General features: G+C 44.4%; 1 protein-coding gene across 5 annotated transcripts in view; it reads right to left on the reverse strand.

Annotated features, from left to right (window-relative positions):
* The window catches only part of ZNF609 (zinc finger protein 609), a 624,349-nt gene that overhangs the window by 413,233 nt on the left and 189,507 nt on the right, over positions 1–21,609 (reverse strand). The window lies entirely within an intron of this gene.

The raw sequence follows: 21,609 nt of genomic DNA on the forward strand, positions 1-21,609 counted from the left end.
TTTTCATGGGGCGGGGTGTCCTGGGCTAAGCAGCCATCTATTGAAACCTACCAAACCCAAACATTTCTGAAAACTAGACACCCAAGGGAGTCCAGAGAGATGTGACTTACGTGGATACCCCAGTGTTTTCTTACCCAGAATCCTCAGCAAACCGCAAATTTAGCTTAAATATTTTTTTAAAAAATCCCACATTTCTGTATGGCATCACTGCATCCGCACACATTTCCTACTACCCAACGTTCCCCTCAGTCTCCCGGTAAAAATGATAGTTCACATGGGTAGGTGGCCAAGTGCCTGTGACAGGGAAGAACCAAAAACATGTTGTAAATTAGGGGGAACCAAAGCGGGTCCAAAAGGGCAGTTTGAAGAGAAAAAGAAATGTTTTTATGCTGACAAGTGGAGCAGAATTTTTTAGTGGTATAAATGAGACAATGCTGGATGGTAAGAATTTTGTGAATTCCTGCAGATTCCGGAAGGTTCCATCACAAAAAAGTGGGCACAATGTGTGATTTCCAAAAAAGTTGAAGGTTTGCAGGCCATTGGGGGTAAGAAAATGGTGCAGGGTGCAACTGAAGCACACCACCCTGGACTCACCCAGATGTTTAGACTTCAGATGTGTCTAGGTCGCGTAGATTTTAATACATGCTAGTATCCCAAAGTCCAAAAAATGCAGCCCTCACCTTTCCAAGTGGGATGATTTTGAGAGTTAGACAAGCTCTCAAATGTAAAACCAATACAAAAAGTAAATCAAATGTCCACTTGCTTGCCGTGGGATAAGATGTTTTAGTGTGCAGGGGAGAGCTGACTGTTACCCCCTTCAGTTGGGGTGGGGACTTAACCATGCCCATACTGGTTGGTGGCCACCACGGCACTATTTTATTTTTTAATTCCCTCGCATCTAGTAGGCTTATAAACAATAAAAGAAAAGAAACAAAAAATTATCCCAGGAGTCTAGGGGTTTCAGGTGTACCCCCCCTTCATCCGAGCTGCCTAATTTGCAGGTGCAGCTTTTCTCCTCTGACCGTCAGTTTTTTTCTCACTCCTGGTCAGACAATAGACACAGTGCGCTTTCAACTGACCCCTATTAACACCCAACTCAGCACTTCTTTGCCCCTGCCACTTAAATTTCGGAATAGGACTTCTGCCATGCTTACTTAACTCTGTGCATCAGGGCATCCTGGTGAAAGGCAGAAGATTGAGTTTTCATGAAGTGTTGCCTCTGGCTGTTGGCCAGGTAGGGCCTCTGAACAGAATCTTTGCACCTTCTTCTCTATCTCTCCCTCGCTGCCTCCCGACCTCATCTTCGTCACCTTAAATATAACCACCAGTTCTATCGACAAGACTACTGAAGTCAGTTATCACTACTCTGTTTGGCTCCAAAGACCATGCAGTGTAGCATCTAGGATTTTATTCTTGGGTTTGCAATCGTCACTTGAGTGTGCCCCCACAGACCTTCGAGTGTGATCTGAAACTTGGGCTGAAGCTTCTCCACTCTGGTGACCCTTTAAACCCTCTACTCTGCTGCTTTATCCTCTCCTGATGGATCATCGATGGTCAGCCTGAAGGTGCACTGCTGTCAATCCTACATGGAAGCCAGTTCTGCTCTTTTTTTTTTTTTTTTTTTTTTTAAATCAATTTCCCCAAATGTATTAATGTGAATTGGTAAGTTTGTGCAAGCAACTAAAAACACATCTTCCTCTCCATTACACACGATGCTTCAGGACATATACAAGTATGCAGCAGCAAGTTAAGAACACATCACAGAGTTTTATGCAAGACATCAAAATACCCAGAGAAGCCCTCTACCAACCATGGCTAACAAACTAATTAGCTACTTACTCAATCCCACACAGTGTTGATGGCCCTGCAAGGATTATGCAAATATCACTGGACACCCTTTGTTAAAAAAAATCACCTTATGGGATGGCAACAGAGTACCTGTGAATTCACATTGGCACTAGGTTCTCTCCGCAAAGGCAGCAGCCAGAGGACATTTACCAAGAGTTTTCAAGTCAGTCAGATATACATCCACAGCATACCTCACATGCTCTTGTCAAACCACCAACATATTAAGAACGACCTTGCATCTAGTTACTCTCCAGAGCTCTAGATCTCCCTGCCTTTGGGTAATGAAAGCAAGGATGGACTTTCAAAACCCGGTCTCCCTTCAATATTAACCGCCTACACTTTCTCACTCACTTCCTTTTTGCATTAAGGTTTGTTTCTTAAAGATGTTATTTTATTGCACAGCTAAGGGCCAGGCTACAAGCAGAATAGTAAAGAATTTGGCACCTCTGGAGGTAGAGACCTTGTCACTGCAAGTGAGATATGAGGAACATACACAGATGGGAGTCAGGGAATGATTACATGACAGGATGGAAGTAAGTCTACTCTTTAACAAAAGAGATGGACAGAGTACCGCAGCTAACCGATGCTGCCACAGTCAGACAGCAATACAGCAGGCAGCATGACTTAAAATACCAGTGTATTCAACATTTCAGGCTCATCATCTGCACTTAACTTCATGAATCCACCCATCTTTATTCTAGCATAAAGTGTCCGACATCTCTTAGATAAAAAATAAAGTAGTACTTTAGGGATGGTGGCGTAAGATGAAGAGTCAGAACACGCATGTACAAGAATCAAAATAGTCAATGAGAAAAATGGTAACTGCTCTTCTGAAAGCCGCAGCGCTACGGATCGAACAAACAGACTGGCATGAAACGTTCTCAACGTTAAGGTGTCTACTGACGCTGTGGGGTAAAGGCAGACTATGGACATAACCACACACACCAGCAAGTGCTCATAGAAGTCAGGGCTTTGTGTTTTAGAACGGGATATTACATTTAAATCTGGAGGCAAAGAGTAACTAAGAAATCGCTCCGCTTTTGGTACTGCCTTTTGCCTGATTCTTTTGAATGCACAGCCAGTATTCCGACTTGAAATTCACTAGTTCGGTTCTCGCTGCCAGAGTGTCCCTTAAAACTTGAAGAGAAATTGAAAAAGACAGTTTATGCGTGACTGTATTTGCCTGTAAATACAACATTGCTTCACTGCTATAGGTGCACAAATCTGCCTATCTTTTGTACTGAGGCAGCATCCCAAATGAGCTCTAGGGAGAAGGCGGTCCCGTCTGCCCCCTTTGCATGAATAGCATCCTGCTGCCAGAGATAAAACAGAGGAGGAATGCGCGGTAGGAGACAGAGCTCCAAAGGTGCCTTATGGAATTGGGAAGTCAAGGTATACAGTGTAGGTCTGGCTGTCTAAGAAGCCTGGGATCACACAATATGCGACTGATCAGCACTGGTCTGCCATGGGAGCTAACAAATGGAAGAGGGGGCATTCAACACTTTATCATTAAATACTGATATTTTAAAAGCTTCATACTACTTAAGAGTTTAAGTTGCAAGTGAAAGAGACCTGAGGAAGTGGCTGGGTTAGCTACCAGAGCCAAGTCTTGAGAGTGCCCACAAAAGGCAGAACAAAGGCTAGAAGTCTTAACATGTTGGTACAGCATTCAAGTCAACAACATAAATGGTACAGAACTCTGAGGCAGATAGGAGACTACTGGAAGTGTGTGCGATGTTTGTGAATGCCCCAACCAAGCAGTGTGTTCTAACAGAGGATCAGAATTAGTTTATCTCCTGTTGCGCCATGCACGGCAACCCAGTTGCTCAGTCATAAATGCTGATAAAGTTTTTAGTGAAGATTATTTGTTGGGAATTGGAAGTTATTGACAATGTCAGCTCCTAATCTACTGTGAACATGCATCCAGAATGACTACACCCAGGTGGAAGGAGAGGATTCTGGTATTGCCATCAAGTACTCAACTTGCAACTCTAAGAAGGTGGGAGGCTGTCTCGACAAGCGGACTTGACTCATCAGCCCTTCCAGCCAGATAGATGGCAAGAGATAGCTTGGAGCTCGGAGTTATGACTTGCTCCTTGAATGGGAGAAAGCCTTCAGTGGTCACCTGTCACTACTGCACAGGAACCTTCACAGGCTGTTCACAGAGTAGGGAAAATAATTGTTGAATAGAACTGCTACTTGAAACTCAATATCTTAAGTGACGAATACAACTGTTTTCATTTTGGTTTATAACCATAAAATACACATTTTCTAAATTGGTCTGGGAGTTTAGATTTTTTGTTTCAAACACTGTGTTGGTAGTGCTCATTCTTAAAACTAAAGGGGGCAGGGGGTGCAATGCAGCTTGAGTTCTCAGCTCATCGCAATGTCCTTACAACTTATGTGGCACCAGTACTGAGTGAATGATGATTATTTTTACTTGCAATGGTTGAAACAAGCTCCGAACCCCATACAGGTGTCTGTAAGTGTTAAAACTTTATGGAACTGTTACAAAAAAGTTCCCTCGATAAGCAGAAACAGGCTCTAGCGATAAGCTATTCTGAATCTTCCCAGTACCAGCTGTGACAGAGGCTCTAAAGAACACACTATAATGTGCCCCAGATGCAGTGGCGGCCCGTCCTTTAGGGCGGAGGGGCCATGCCACCCCACCTTCTGCCCCTCATGAAAAGTGTCTGTCAGGCTGAACAAAGGTCAGCCTGACAGACACTCTCCATGTTCAGCTCAGGCAGCCAGGAGCGGATATGCGCGATTTGCACACACTCCTGGCTGCCTGAGTTGAACTTTGCTGAGCTGAGGAGGTCGACGCTCCTATGGGCGTGACCTCCTCGGCCCAGCAAAGGTGCCTCGAGGCCCTCCCCTGGGTGACGAGGAAAGTGTCACCAATTGACACTCTCCCTGGGTGCTTCAGGTTTAAGCCCTGAAGCGCCCAGGGTGAGTGTCAATCAGTGACACCTCGTCACAGAGTGGGGTGGGGTGGGGTCAGCAGTCTCACTGACCCCATCCCACTCTGTGACGAGGATGGGACTGCTGCCTTCCCTCAAGGGAAGGCAGCAGTCCCAACCCTCCTGGGACCTGGAGGCTGAAGGTAAGTGTGTGTGTGTATGCGTGTGATGTTTTAAATTGAATGTTTGGTGGGCGCGTGCATGTTTGAGTGTTATGAGTGTTGTTAATGGATGTGTGTGCGTGTGTGTGTGTGTGTGTGTGTGTGTGTGTGTGTGTGAAAGAATGAGTGTGTGCGATCTTTTAAATTGAATGTTTAGTGCGCGCGTGCATGTTTGAATGGTATGAGTGTTGTTAATGGATGTGCGTGTGTGAAAGAGTGTGAGTGTGTGTGAGTGTGTGTGAGTGTGTGTGAGTGTGTGTGAGTGTGTGTGAGTGAGTGTGTGTGTCCCGCCCGCCCCTCCCTCCCTCCCTCCCTCAGCTGCCGGCCGCCATTGCCCAGATGGTGTTACCCTGTGGAACACCTTAGCAACGATGGAAGAGGGAAGGAGGGGGAGAGGCGGGACAGGAAGACTCCATGGTAAAAAGAGAAAGGAAACGCTTATAAAACTGACAGAGGGAAGCAGTCGGGAGAGTACATTTTTGGGACTGTACAGAAAAGGCAAATATTGGATCTAATCTGGGACTATACCCACAGATTCCCTGCGAGACTCGGGTTCTGGTCTGGCTTAAAGTGTTCTCGGCATTCAAAGCTTAATTGAAAGAGGCAATAAGTAGCAGTAAGGGTGCTGATAGTAGATGGGACTCACCAACACACATTAAAAGAGATCCCATCACCTCGCTGGAAATCGGACTGAGAGGTGACGACATGCTTAAGTGGAACTGTTTCTCAAAGTGAGGAGTATAAGAAAGCCAGCTGAGGGGCACTGAAACAGTGCACATTAAAATAGCTCATGTCTCATTTGTATGCTGCTAGAGCGGAGGAGGAATATAAAGTGACCGAAAGATCCGATTGTTGAGACACCTCAAATTACCAGATGAAAAAAGCACCTCCTGCTTTTAAGACAGAAGTATGACTTGGCTGGCAGCCCTACTAGAGACCAAAGGAGGAGATCAAAAACAAACAGCGGCCAGGAAGAAAGAACTCTGATGAAGTACGAACTATGGGCCCACATCCCAGACCTCCAACAAAACCTTCACATCCCATCTACAACCAGGAAAAATTAAATGACCAGAGCACTTGCAGTACTAGCCAAAGATGTGCAATCCATATGGAAGATAGTGCCATCCAATAAACCGCATATATACTTTCGTGAACATACAATGGAGGAATTGCACACAAGTTCAGCTCGTCTGGAAGAGGAGGTTAAAGAATTCAGAGACAAGTAGGGCGATCTTAAGGATGTGCCAAAATTAAGTTCTGCAATGTTAAACGATCAGCAGAAAAAAGCGCCATTTAAAGCTCCTGAGCCAAACACTTTAGAATGATAATGAAGGAGAAGCAGGAATCCCTAGTGAACATCGTTATCTAAGAGGGCAAAAGTCCCAAGAGAATTGACAGGAGCACAGCAAGGGCATTTTAGTGAAACTCCGATCTTCCACCTCCTTGACCTCCATCCCAAAAAAGGCATAATCCTCAGAGTCTCAAGGTAACGTGAAAAATTTCGTTTAGAGATAATGTAGAACAGTAACAAGATCTGAGTACATTTAACAAACGAAGGGCTCTGATGCAGATCACCAGAAAACTAAGAAAGTGTCAAATAGACTCCTCAGTTGGGTCTTTTGTTACACATAAACCTGAAGACATTCATCATCCCTATCATGGAAAGAGTACAACAGAAGCTGGAAAGGAGACAAGAGAGACTGCAAATTGGGTAAAAACCAACCTCGCCACAGAAACACACAGGCCGTTGGGAAGCAGCTAGGGGAAAAACAGCAAATTTTAACAAGGTCAAGGGACAATTAAAAGGTATGACAAAGGGAAAGTCAACTAATTTGGTTTTGTCTGGAGGAAGGTGGTCCTGAGGATGTGTAGACTCTAAACGGTAGAGCTACAAACCTCAGGGTGGAGAATCCTGCAGATAAGATATGGGCTCATCACCAAGTTGGGGGTCTTCCTATTTCCCTTTCTTAAGGGGATAAATAGCAGAATTAAACGAGTTTGGTATACTGGGGGTTCTCATGGTGTGGTGGAAAGATCTCTGCAATCAGGGAGGGTCTGACAGAAATAAACGTTAGAAGACGCAAAGATAGGATAAATTAAGATAACAATGAAATGTAGCATATATCAGATACAAAAAATTTTAACAGCGTTCTTTTGGGAAGTGCAAAGCATGATTTCCCCAGTTAACGCCTTGGATGCTATAGATGTGCTGTGCTTAAAACTAGGCACAATAGATGTCAGGTCCATCAACTGGCACCAGAGCAAAAGCGATTTTATGCATACCTCTCCCCTGTCCTACCCACCCACCTATGTAGTAGGTGTCATTCATGCTCAAACCCAGTGGGGGTTTGACTGTCCTGCAAATGAAACGATTGAGTTAGTGACACATTTACGTCATTTGCAGGTCTAGCACCCAGGAAACTACTTACTGGTTGTAATGGTAACTCGAAGGGGGATGAGCGAGGTATAGCAGGAAAACGGTGAAACTTAAGCTTTCCACCATAATCTCTCTTAGTCTGCAAAGCACCATGCAATCAGTGTGACATGACCACCTGGCGCTTCCTCTACATGCAAGGAATTTTTTGTCTCTGACCTAAGGGTGGGTGAGTTCAAATGAGGGATGACCTTCCCCTACCAATAAAAAAAAAAGTGAATGCTGCCAGCTTCTTCTAGAAATCTCAAGAATGCATCACATTCCTTGAGTTTCGAGCAGGGAGGGAGGTGTATATTTCCGCCAGCTGAAAAATGCAGATTTATAGATACAGATATACAGCAATGGTTATAAAGATATAGACAGATGTACATGGTGTGCTTTAATACCAATTCAAGCCACATGACCCCAGCATAGGATATGCTGTGAACTAAGTTACATATAGTGGTCAAGTTGCTGGTGGGTGTTCCTGAAGCTGCTCAATATTTCATGCTTTAGGTCACCCTGCATTCTATAACATTTTTGCTTTTTCCAATGTTGTGTTTTAGTACTATTTTAAGCCACAAGAGACCCATGCGTAGAGGGTATTGTGAACTGACTTGCCTGCAGTGTCAGGTTGCTTGTGAGTGTTCATGATGGGGCTCAATTTCATGTGTTACGCCATTTTGCACACTATAAACGTTTTCACTTTTTCTAAATGCCATGGTTCAGTACTGTATCATCCCACATCTGACCCTTGCACTGAGGATACTGTGAACGGAGTTCCTTACAGTGGTCAGTTTGGGGGCGGTCCTAATAGTTGGGTACCAAAAGTAATGCTTCATGTCATCCTGCGTTCCCTAACAACATTTGTTTTTCCCGAATGGTGGGTTTCAGTACTTTTTTGCCACAAGTGACCTATATATGTGGATGCTTTGAGCTATGTGTCTCAGGTCCCCATGATGGGGCAACATCTGAGGACTCTGAAGATGAGATTGAAGGCAACGTGAATTTCTCATTGTGCCTGTCACTGTGTCAAATGTGTTTAGACTACATGCTTACCAATTTTTTAGCCACTCTTCAGAGCACACTGATCAAAGGTCGAATATGTGGCAACTGCATTGCCATTCTGTAATAAAATGTGTGACGGTAGCCACAGTCTTTTAAAGCGTTACTGCAGCGTAGCTTGTATTCATAGAATGCTGCTCATGTTACAGAATTCAGATGGTCTTTACGGTTTTGTGTTTGTAGGAGCATATACAGATATAGATAGTTATATATATATATATATATATATATATATATCTATAACCAATACACTGTGAAGTTAGATGGTGGGAAGTGACATTTTGGTGTGAGCTGGATTTTGGAGGTCAATTTTCTGGCTGTACTAGTATTGTGTGTTTCACAAGGAGTCCTTTGTGATAGTACTGCAACCGATTATTTTTTTGTAGGTTGTGCAGCTGGTAGAATAGGTTAAACTATTACATTTTGTTATATTTTACCTTGTATCATTCGTACTTCTATGTCGTTTTTATTTCTATTTTTATATTATTTATATTGTGTGCTTCTTATTACACAGCGTGATTCTGTTTTTTCCACTACCGCTGTTAGTGGAGTTTGATTGTTTTTTATTGTTGAAATATTGCACTTCAGTAATTTGTCGGATTGGTTGTTTTTTTTCCAAGCTTGTCTCTTTGAATTTGTTTGCTCTCAACTTTTAAATATGGCTTCCTGTAATAGGTCTGGTGCTGCAGCACTGGAACGTATTCTGGAATCCAGTTCAGAATTGGATTTGATGCACAATTCAGAAACTGAAACCGCATTAGATGCTGAAAATGGAAGGGACTTTGGTATTGCTTTCTCTGTCAGGGAGGAATTGTCAGAGAAATCCGATTTCCTGGATGATGGCGACATCTGTTGTCACGCAGTCAAGGTGGAAGCCACACGGGTAACGATACCTCAAGCTTACCCACAGTCTCCTAGACTTGCTCCTGCTGGCTGGAGGAGCTTCTAATGTGATTTGCTCAATAGAGTCCAACCTGTTCTACCTCCGTTTGCTAGAGTTAATGGTTAAGTGGACACAGACAATTTCACTCCAACAGAATATTTTAGTCTCTTTGTAGATGATGGATGTCTCTGCATGATGGCTCTTCAAACACACCTCTCTGCCGACCAAATCAGACTTGGCACCAGGACAAGCTACAACCCCATTCAAAAGTGCACAGGTGGACTCTAATGTTGAAGAATTGAGGACGTTTTGGGGTCATATTCTCTAGATGGGCACTATTTAAAAGCTAGCAGTGTCCTCTTACTAGTCTCGTGAACCAGTGTGGTGTACGCCCTTGTTCTCTACTGCCTTAAGCAGAGATTGCTTTTTCTGCTTCAGCAGCACATACTGCCTCTCAATGGTAACACCCAGACTCTTCCCAGAGACAATCCAGTCTCTGATCGGCTAATCTGAGGTTGTCCTGCGCTGGACCAATTTGGAGGGAGATTCAAAGAAATATGTAGACTGGGAAAAACCATAGCTGTGGGTGAGTTATTGATGTTATACAAAGGACGGCTGCTGTTTAATCAGATACTGGAGAGCTCGAATTAAACTGTGCCTACTTTGTGAGAGCTCTACTAGCTATACCTACACCGTAAAGGAAAATACACTACAGTTTCACCACCTGGATGTTCGGGGTAATTGGCTACCTGTAAAAAAAAAAATTAAAAAAAAAATGTATGGGATCTTGTGAGCCCCTGATTGAACAAGGGACTGACAAGATTTGCATCTAGACAATTTTTACTCTGGAATTTGATTATGCAGGGACTTATTATTGACACACCTGCTTGTGGTACGCTTAGGAGCAACAGAATAGGTTTTCCAGTAGATATTGTTAACAGGAAGCTTGTAAAAAAGGCCAGTGCAGTGCTTTACGAGGTAAAGAACTGCTAACTTTCACATTCCAAGATTGCAAGCAAGTGTATCTTTTGACCACCATACATGAAAAGAGAGATCCTCTGTCTCTGAGCAGACGGCTGAAGTCTACAAGCCTAATTGTATTCTAGACTCCACAGATCCCTGGGCAGGATGCATCTTGTACAAGAAGTTGGCTGTGCACCCAATACAAATGGCAACATACAATGCATATGTTGTGTATTTACATTCAGCACCTCAACACAAGATGCACATTCTTGAATTTCAGAATGCAGTCATCTGCATACTTTTTCAGTTGAAGCTTAAGCTGTTCCAACTAAGTTGTGAGTGTGTTGCCTGAATTACTTGTTTTAACAGATAAGAACCACCAACCTTACCAGAGATATCAAAATTGTACCCTAGTATCCCTCAAATTGAAAATGTCACTTACCCAGTGTACATCTGTTCGTGGCATTAGTCGCTGCAGATTCACATGTTTGGCACAGTCCGCTGCCTGGTGTTGGGCTCGGAGTATTACAAGTTGTTTTTCTTCGAAGAAGTCTTTTTGGTCACGGGACCGAAGGACTCCTCCCTCTTTGGCTCCATTGCGCATGGGCGTCGACTCCATCTTAGATTGTTTTCCCCGCAGAGGGTGAGGATGGAGTTGTTTGCTATAAATAGTGCCCATGCAATGGAGTGAATATGTATGTACGTTAAGAGTTTATAATAATTTTTTACAAATGTACAGAAGTTTAAGATTTATGATCTACTTCTAAACGGCTACAGGCTTCCCGGGGAGGTGGGAGGGTACATGTGAATCTGCAGCGACTAATGCCACGAACAGATGTACACTGGGTAAGTGACATTTTCAGTTCGATGGCATCTGTTGCTGCAGATACACATGTTTGGCACAGACTGTAAAGCAGTTACCTCCCCTAAAAGCGGTGGTTTAGCCTGTAGGAGTTGAAGTAGTTTGGAATAATGTTCTTAGTACAGCTTGGCCCACTGTAGCTTGTTGTGCATTTAGTACGTCTACACAGTAGTGTTTAGTAAACGTATGAGGCGTAGACCAGGTTGCAGCCTTACATATTTCGCTCATAGGAATGTTTCCTAGAAAGGCCATTGTAGCACCTTTCTTTCTGGTTGAGTGTGCCTTTGGTGTAATAGGCAATTCTCTTTTGGCTTTAAGATAGCATGTTTGAATACATTTGACTATCCATCTAGCAATGCCTTGTTTCGAGATTGGATTTCCTATGTGTGGTTTTTGAAAAGCTATGAACAGTTGTTTTGTTTTCCTGATCAGCTTTGTTCTGTCAATGTAATACATTAGTGCTCTTTTGATGTCTAATGTATGTAGTGCCCTTTCAGCCACAGAATTTGGTTGTGGGAAGAACACTGGCAATTCTACTGTTTGATTTAAATGGAATGGTGAGATTACTTTTGGCAGAAATTTTGGATTTGTTCTTAGAACTATTTTATTGTTGTGTATTTGAATAAATGGTTCTTGTATGGTAAATGCCTGTATTTCACTTACTCTTCTGAGGGATGTGATTGCAATGAGAAATGCGACCTTCCAAGTTAGATATTGCATTTCACAGGAATGCATGGGTTCGAAAGGGGGACCCATGAGTCTCGTTAAGACGATGTTAAGATTCCATGAAGGAACTGGTGGTGTTCTTGGTGGTATAATTCTTTTTAGCCCTTCCATGAATGCTTTAATAACTGGTATTCTAAATAGAGACGATGAATGAGTAGTTTGTAGGTAAGCAGATATTGCTGCGAGGTGTATTTTTATAGATGAAAAAGCGAGATTTGCTTTTTGCAAATGTAGTAAGTATCCTACTATGTCTTTAGAAGAGGCATGTACTGGTTGTATTTGATGGGCATGGCAGTAGTAAACAAATCTTTTCCACTTAGACGCATAGCAGTGTCTAGTGGAAGGTTTTCTAGCTTGTTTTATGACCTCCATGCATTCTTGTGTGAGGTCCAAGTGCCCGAATTCTAGGATTTCAGGAGCCAAATTGCCAGATTCAATGATGCTGGGTTTGGATGCCTGATCTGTTGTTTGTGTTGTGTTAACAGATCTGGCCTGTTGGGTAGTTTGACATGCGGTACTAGTGACGGGTCTAGTAGAGTTGTATACCAAGGTTGTCTTGCCCATGTGGGTGCTATCAATATGAGTTTGAGTTGGTTTTGACTCAACTTGTTTACTAGATATGGAAGGAGAGGGAGAGGGGGAAAAGCGTACGCAAACATCCCTGACCAATTCATCCATAGAGCATTGCCTTGTGATTCGCGGTGTGGGTACCTGGATGCGAAGTTTTGGCATTTTGAGTTTTCTCTTGTTGCGAACAAATCTATCTGGGGTGTTCCCCAAATGTGAAAGTACTTGTTCAGAACTTGGGGGTGAATTTCCCATTCGTGGACTTGTTGGTGGTCTCGCGAAAGGTTGTCTGCTAGTTGGTTTTGTATTCCTGGAATAAATTGTGCTATTAGGCGAATGTTGTTGTGAATCGCCCACTGCCAAATTTTTTGTGTTAGGAGGCACAATTGTGTTGAGTGTGTTCCTCCTTGTTTGTTTAAATAATACATTGTTGTCATGTTGTCTGTTTTGACAAGAATGTATTTGTGTGTTATTATGGGTTGGAAGGCTTTTAACGCTAGAAATACTGCTAACAGTTCTAGGTAATTGATATGAAATTTTGTTTCGTGTATATCCCATTGTCCTTGAATGCTGTGGTGATTGAGGTGTGCTCCCCACCCTGTCATGGAAGCATCTGTTGTTATAACGTATTGAGGCACTGGGTCCTGAAATGTCCGCCCTTTGTTTAAATTTTTGCTGTTCCACCATAGAAGCGAGAGGTATGTTTGGCGGTCTACCAACACCAGATTTTGAAGTTGACCCTGTGCCTGTGACCATTGTGATGCTAGACACTGTTGTAAGGGTCGCATGTGTAGTCTTGCGTTTGGGACAATGGCTATGCATGATGACATCATGCCTAGAAGTTTTAGCGCAAATTTTGCTTGTATCTTTTGGTTTGGAGACATAGCACTTATTAGCTTGTGGAATGCCTGCACTCTTTGTGGACTTGGAGTGGCAATTCCTTTTGATGTGTTGATGGTTGCTCCTAGATATTGTTGTGTTTGACACGGTTCTAGGTGTGATTTTGTGTAGTTGATGGAAAACCCCAGTTTGTGAAGGGTTTGTATGACAAAAGTGGTGTCGTTTGCGCATTTTTTTACTGTGTTGGTTTTGATTAGCCAGTCATCTAGGTAAGGGAACACATGTATCTGTTGTCTCCTGATGTGTGCTGCTACCACTGCTAGACATTTTGTGAACACTCTTGGTGCAGTTGTTATTCCGAATGGCAACACTTTGAATTGGTAATGTATTCCTTTAAATACGAACCGTAGGTACTTTCTGTGAGAAGGGTGTATTGGTATATGAAAGTACGCATCCTTTAGGTCTAATGTGGTCATGTAATCTTGCTGTTTGAGCAGTGGAATGATGTCTTGTAGTGTGACCATGTGAAAATGGTCCGATATGATGTAGGTATTTAGTATCCTGAGATCTAATATTGGTCTCAATGTTTCGTCTCTTTTTGGAATTAGAAAGTACAGGGAGTAAACTCCTGTGTTTTTTTGTTGTACTGGTACTAATTCTATTGCATCCTTTTGCAGTAGTGCTTGAACTTCTAGTCCTAAAAGTTCTAAATGTTGTTGTGACATTTTGCGTGTTTTGGGGGGGATGTTTGGTGGGAAGTTGTGGAATTCTATGCAATAGCCATGTTGGATTATTGCTAATACCCAATTGTCTGTTGTAATTTGTTGCCAAGATTGGTAGAATTGGCTTAGTCTTCCCCCCACTGGTGTTGAGTGAAGGGGTTGCGTGACTTGAAAGTCACTGTTTAGGTGGAGGTGTTTTTGGAGTCTGGAATCTTCCCCTACTCCTTGGGAATTGACCCCCCCGATATCCCCTGAAACCTCCCCTTTGGAAGGAACCCTGATATGGTGTGGTTCTTGATTGTTGGCTGGTGGTGTCTGTGGGTTGGCCACGAAACCCCCCTCTAAATGGAGTTTTTCTGAAAGAGCCTCTGCTCTGCGGGGAGTAGAGTGCGCCCATGGCCTTGGCCGTGTCCGTGTCCTTTTTAAGTTTTTCAATGGCTGTATCCACTTCAGAGCCAAACAGTTGTTTCTCGTTGAAGGGCATATTAAGGACAGCCTGCTGGATTTCAGGTTTGAAGCCTGAAGTGCGTAGCCAAGCGTGTCTCCTTATGGTGACAGCAGTGTTGACTGTTCTTGCTGCAGTATCGGCTGCGTCTAGTGAAGAGCGGATTTGATTGTTTGAGATCGTTTGTCCCTCTTCCACTATTTGCTGCGCCCTTTTTTGGTATTCCTGGGGAAGATGGTCTACGAGAAGTTGCATCTCGTCCCAGTGTGCGCGGTCATATCTGGCCAGCAGCGCTTGTGAATTTGCGATGCGTCACTGGTTGGCTGCCTGAGATGCCACTCTTTTCCCTGCGGCGTCAAATTTTCGGCTTTCTTTGTCCGGAGGTGGGGCGTCGCCAGATGTATGTGAATTTGCTCTTTTGCGAGCTGCCCCTACTACCACAGAGTCGGGTGGCAACTGCGAAGTAATAAACACTGGGTCTGTGGGTGGTGGTTTGTATTTCTTATCCACCCTTGGGGTGATGGCTCTTGATTTTACGGGCTCCTCAAAAATTTGTTTTGCGTGCCGTAACATCCCTGGTAGCATTGGGAGACATTGATATTGGCTATGTGTAGCCGAGAGGGTGTTAAATAAAAAATCATCCTCTATAGGATCGGAATGCAGTTGGACATTGTGGAAGTCTGCAGCCCTAGCCACCAGTTGCGAGTAGGAGGTACTGTCCTCTGGCGGTGACGGCTTTGTGGGGTATGACTCGGGATCATTGTCCGGCACTGGGGTGTCATACAGGTCCCAAGCGTCTTGATCCTGATCGTCATGACTTATGGTAGTTTGCGCTGGTGAGTGCATTTGTGGCGGTGTTTGTGCCGGCGATGGCTGTGGTGGAGAGGGCGGAGGCGTGACTTTTTTAACCACTTTGGCTTGTGGTTGTGCGTCATCCTTTGGAAGTCCGATCCTTCTTTTCCTCATGATTGGGGGAAGGGTTGATATCTTCCCTGTATCTTGCTGGATGCACAGTCTCTTTTGTGTGTAGTCCGATTCTACACTTTGGAGCTCTTGTCCAAATTTGTGCATTTGGCCACTTAGTCCATGTTCCTCTGAGTAGGATGAAGGTGTGGTATTTTTCGGCGCCGAGAGAGAATCTTTTTTCGGTTTCGGCACCGACAGAATTTTTGTTCCTTTCGGCATGGATTCTCGGTGCCGATGTTTTTCGGTGCTGATATCTTGTTTTCGTCTCTCGGAGCCGCTTTCTCGGCTCCGAGGTTGCTCCATGGCGGTCCCTCGACCGGAGTCGGGTGTCTTCGCTATGGGCGTGCCCTTTTTCGGCCCCTTCGACGGGTCGCCTGATTTATGGGTCGAGCCATGGCCTGTTGGCAGTGGCGTCCCCTGGGCTTTTGGTTTGTCGATGGATTTACTTTTCGACGTCTTACTCACAGTTTGTTGCTGTTGTTCGACGTCGGAGTCTCCGGATTCTGATTCCGGAACCGAGAATGTTTCCTCTTCGTCGTCGAAACGTTGTTTTGTCGACGTGGACGCCATTTGGTGACGCCTGGCTCTTCGGTCCCGGAGTGTTTTTCTGGACCAGAAGGCTCGACAGGCTTCACAGGTATCCTCCTTGTGCTCGGGGGACAAGCACAAGTTACAGACCAAGTGCTGATCTGTATAAGGATACTTACTGTGACATTTTGGGCAGAAACGAAACGGGGTCCGTTCCATCGGCTTCGATGTCGCACGCGGTCGGGCCTACCAGGCCCCGATGGGGGATCGAAACTGCCTCAAAGTCTTCCGATGATCGGTGTCGATGTACCTAACTATCCCGATACCGAACGGAACAATACCGACGCTTTCTTCCGAGATTCTGACTAACTTTCCGAACCGAAACACGGAGCGAAAAGGAATACGTCCGAACCCGACAGCGGAAAAAAACAATCTAAGATGGAGTCGACGCCCATGCGCAATGGAGCCGAAGAGGGAGGAGTCCTTCGGTCCCGTGACCAAAAAGACTTCTTCGAAGAAAAACAACTTGTAATACTCCGAGCCCAACACCAGGCAGCGGACTGTGCCAAACGTGTATCTGCAGCAACAGATGCCATCGAACAGTATGTTTTTCATTTAGAAAGTTGTATTCTGTATTGTACAAAGGAGACCTTTCTGAGACTCCTTGGGACTGGAAGTTTTGTGGTGGTACATTTTAGGCACTAAGTCTTTATGGACTCTTGTGAATAGAAGCACACTGGGTTTGCTTGTGGTCTGTTTGCAATGTTCATCCTTCCTTAAAATATGGTGGATGTTCAATCCTCTCTATGGTAAGTGCATTACAGTAAATGCACTGAACATATTAATGGACAGGCCATAAAAGGCCTTAGTCATTTTGGAAGTGCTCTATTGTTAACTTAGGATAGTCTGCCTCAGCATGTTTATCTAGGTGATTAAGGTAGATGTAAGGAAATGCCTTTCTTTGCATGATCACCCCCAAACAATTGGACTGATGCTGCTGGTTTTTCGACTCGAGGGGCACCGAGTCCTATCAAACACGTCTCAGTACATTTCTCTGACCCCTTCAAAGGGATAAGTCCAATTTTATCTATCCACAATTGGCATATTAAGATATATATACATATATCCTAGTGCATGGTACCAGTGGTCCCCAGGGTCTGTAAGTTAAGCGTTCAGTGTGGACTTCGGCACTATTTGTGCCACCATGAGTGTGACAAAGCCAAGTATTCTTCCCAGTCAGCCACTGCAAGCTGTCAGAGCAGCTTTGTAGAAGTCGGATTATTTTTTATTTGATTATTAGTGTCCAAAGGAAATCCCTGCTGCATCAGGGACAGGACGATACTTCAGACAGCTTTGCTTGTAATGGGTCAATTTGTGGGGTGATGCACCAATCCACACATTTGTACTAACAATTGGCATACACCAGTCTTGTGGAAGGACGCCTCACCACCAAGATGACATCAACTACCTCACGAGGATAGTTAAAGAAGGTCAACTGCAGCCACTCAATCTCCAAGCACTGAGATGCAAATTGCTCAAGTTTGGGTGTAGTGCCCTACTACTGCGAGAGAAGATCCTCCCAAAGAGGCAGCTTGACTGCAGGACAGATGTTTATGCCTAAGCACTCCGGATACCACATGCTCCTGGCCCAATCCAGTGCTACTAGGATGACTTGTGGTTGATTGTTCCTGATCATCTTCGGCCTCAAGGCAGGGGAGGCAGTGCCAGGAAAGCATACTAGAGCCCTGAGCTCTATTCTAGATGGAAAGAGTCTCAGAGAGAGCGGCTGTGGAAATAAAAAGGCACAAGAATACAGATACTGGACGTTCCTGCCAGTGGCAAAAAGATTGAACCAGTGTCCTCCACATTGCTGGAAGTCACCATGTGCCACCTCAAGGAGCAACTACCATTCATGATCTGCTAAGCCTCAGCAGAGTTTGTCCAACTCTGCATTCAGAGATCCATCAATATGGTTTATCACCAGAGAAATCCAATGGCAGTCCAGCCACTTCCAGATGTGCAGAGCTTCCTGACACTGAGCCCAAGACCCCATCATGCCCTGGTCGTTGCAGCACCACAAGTGGGTGTTGTTCTGTACCTGCATACGCCTTTCTCTGCAGGAAGGCCTTCAAAGCCAAGTGGATTGCCATCAACTTCAAAAAGTTGATGTGGAGGTGCATCTCTGTTGGAGACCAGAGACCACGGATTTCCACCTCTCCAAGATGGACTCCCCAACTCAGTAGTGATGTATCTATTACCACTGTCAGGTGTGGGTTGAGTAAGAAGAGGATCTGCCACTGACCCAATCGAAGTCTAGCAACCACCAGTGCAGAACGTTTGCCACTATCCAGTCTCCAGGGCAGGCAGGACCATGGCTAGTATAAGCATCTTGAATTTGTCCTTCCACAGGAAGCATTTCAGAAGGTAAGGATCTAAAATAGGGCGAAGGCCTTGTCCTTCTTAAGCACAAAGCAGTACTTTATTTAACAGCCAGTTCCTACATCAGAAGCAGAACTCTAAAGGCACCTTTGGCCAAAAGGGCCTCCCTCCATCTTCATGCTGCAAGATGGACAACTGATCCTCCGTCTGCCGCCCAGAAGGTGGTGGAAGGTGTGACAGGGTAGAAAGGAATTGGAAGGCACAACATCAATGGACAATTGTAGGACCCATTTGTCTTACATGCTGCAGATCTGATAAAGGAGAATGCACTTTGGGTCCAATCAAAGCCTGGACACACATGAAGAGAATGCAAAGCTGAGAGGGCCGTCCAGAGAGTGGGTGCAAGAAAAGGCAATGAAAGCCAATGGAAGGAGCATGCAAACAAAGTGGCAGACTTGATCCTGCTGCCCCATCAGTGAGGTCTGCTTAACCCTACACATAAGGAAGGAATTGGGCAATGGCACAAATGACAGACACACAATGGCACCTTTACCAAATATCCCATTTAGCACCTTTGCCATATATCAAGGTCCATCTTAAAAGAAATCTGAATGGGTGCCACAGGCAGAATGAGAGTGCGATAACTGCAAGCATAGGTTTTGTAAAGTTGATTGGCATGTCTCCTAGCAAGTCTGCAGAGAAATTACCACCAAGTATGTCAGGGTGCACACAGGACCTGTAAATATGCAGCCACTTTCTAATACAGTTTAACAGTAATTTGATCTGGACGGAGTCTTAGGTCACCGTAAATAGAGATGTGCTGATGCTGGTGGCAGTGAGGGCTTCAGCGGTCATGCTGGACATTAAGTGCGCCACTGGATGGCCTCTGACACGAGCAAGAAGGTGGTCAAAAATATGTATTTGAAGAACTCCTCTCAGTTGCAACTTCCATATCTAAAAAATATGGAAGTAACCCTCTGGTCAGACAAATGTGGTTGTGGTGTAAAATGCCAATGGTTCTAAAGTTACTGAAAATTAGGTCAAATTTCAAATGCAGAAAAAAAGTTAAGGTGAGGGCTTGACATTTCAATATTGATGACCTTCTCACCTGTGCCCTTTTTTAATTTATGTGGGAAGATTCAGGCAACCAACTCCACACGAGGAGCAACAGGTGACTTTAATGAAGTGGACTTGAGAAAAAAGGTCTCGACCAAGCAGGTTGGAAGAACATGCCCTGGCATCAAAGGAAGCTTAAAAAGTCCCTTAGGCACTTTTGCTAACTGTATGCAAGTCACACAACTAATGGATCTTAACACAGGAAATATTCTCGAGGCAGCAGTGGAGAGACCATATTTTGGTAAAACACTTGAGGCAAATATAACTCCTGTGCCCAGATGCCCATTTCACCAGGCTGAATGTAGAGATGGATCCCACCAAGAATGACCATCTGATGGCAACACTGCAGCGTTGGAGCAGGTCAGAAGTACCTGTTATATTATACTGCATCACTATGTTATATTATATTATCAGCATTTCCATAGTGCATTTCTACTATGTGTATGGTATCCTAGCACTCTGGCAGCCTTTGTGACCTTTTTTGTGATGTTCTTGAATGTCCACTGATCGGTTGTGTTTTTGTGTGTGTTGTTTTCGGTTATGTTTTGTTATTAAGTATTCGTTTATTAAATGTCGCCTTGTAATATGAAGGTAAATTACGTTCAGTCCTGACAGCTATTTATGGTGTATCATGTGTATAGAAGGGAGTGTCAAAGAACGCTTTTGTTTTGTTGTTGTGCTGAGTCACAGCTGCCCATTGGGCTGTCCGTACAGAGTGTTATCAAGGTAGGCATCGCAGGTCGGGTATATTAGTTTGTTGTGATTTAATGCATCTGAAGTTGTGCTTCGCTTAAAATACCTTTTCTGAACATTGCTAAGATGTACGGTGGCCTCGTGAGGGGGGAAGGACTGTGTAGTTGGTAGTGCTTCGTCAGCAGTTTTTAGTGGTGTGTTGTGCAAATGAGGATGCTAGAGGCTGTCTAGCATATTCTGCTTGGTTAAAGCAAACTATAATTGCATTTGTAAATGTGTTATGTAGTTAGTGATGTTGGATGGAAAGTGCTGTTTAGTGTCTAGTGAAAGGTGGTTATGTAACATCAAATGTGTGATGAGCGTGTGTGGGGACTTCTGTTATCCGCACATTTATTGGGCGGTTGTGTGGCCTACTCCGCATGCACATAATACCGATTCACAGAAATCTAACCGGGGTTGTGATGTATATTTAAAAACACTCGACACTGGTTGAACTATGGGCAGTTGACTCTTCCATCCCGCCAAGCATGGCTCTAGAGTGCACTCTATTGTTTTATGAAGAGACAGTGTGAGGACAATAATGACAGCACATACTGTTTGTACACTGTGGTCACCAGCTGCTTACTACATGTCTAAGTAGTGTTTCTTCGTGGGCTTCTGGGTATTGGAAGAAAGTGCTACTGGGTGATGCATGTAAGCCAGCTGTCTTATGCAGCTGTGTCGTGCTGGGTAAGTGACACGTAGCTGTGTTGGACCTCTGGGAAGGCAGATCTCAACAATACACAGCAGCATTCCGAATATGTCAGCTCAAGCTTAAAGGAGCACCTTGGTTTATTGAACCTGACGGTTTTTAAAATGTAAAAGGAACATTATTATAAAGGCAATACCTAATTGCTTTGCCAATGTTTGTTTGTATTGTATTGTGTTGTGTTTGCATTGGTATAGCGCCCTGAAGCACATCTCGGTGGGTTGATGCACGGCATGCAAATGTGCTAGTGTGAGTTTCTATTGTGGCCTTTGTGGGAAGTGTGTGTGTGGCCTTGCCGCGTGGCAGCCATGTTGTAACAGTGAATCAGGGTGGGCTAGGAGCGGCGTGAGCGATTCACATGCATACGCCGGTACACTCACTCCACGGGTGACTGGCTCCTCGTCAGCCAGGGCCAGTGCTTTAATCAGAATAAACAGGTCTCTTGAGATTTGTGAAGAAAGCCACAGGAGCCAGCCAGCCTCGTTTGTCACTCCCCACGCCTGTCAAGTTGTGTTGATCACAAACACACACAGATGACCTGGAAGAAGCGGAGCTCAGGGGTCCTTTGGGTGCAGATTCCCAGCCGAGAGCACCAGTTAACACCCGGGCAGCAATTCAGTTTTTTTGGCTGCCAGGATGTAGTATTTGTTGTAAATGTGTGAAGGGCAAGCTTTTCAGAGAGGGGGCGCAACAGAGCATGTTACATTGATACGGGGAGATG

The sequence above is a fragment of the Pleurodeles waltl genome, chromosome 3_1 (assembly GCF_031143425.1).
Source record: "Pleurodeles waltl isolate 20211129_DDA chromosome 3_1, aPleWal1.hap1.20221129, whole genome shotgun sequence".
Taxonomy (NCBI): Eukaryota; Metazoa; Chordata; class Amphibia; order Caudata; family Salamandridae; genus Pleurodeles; species Pleurodeles waltl.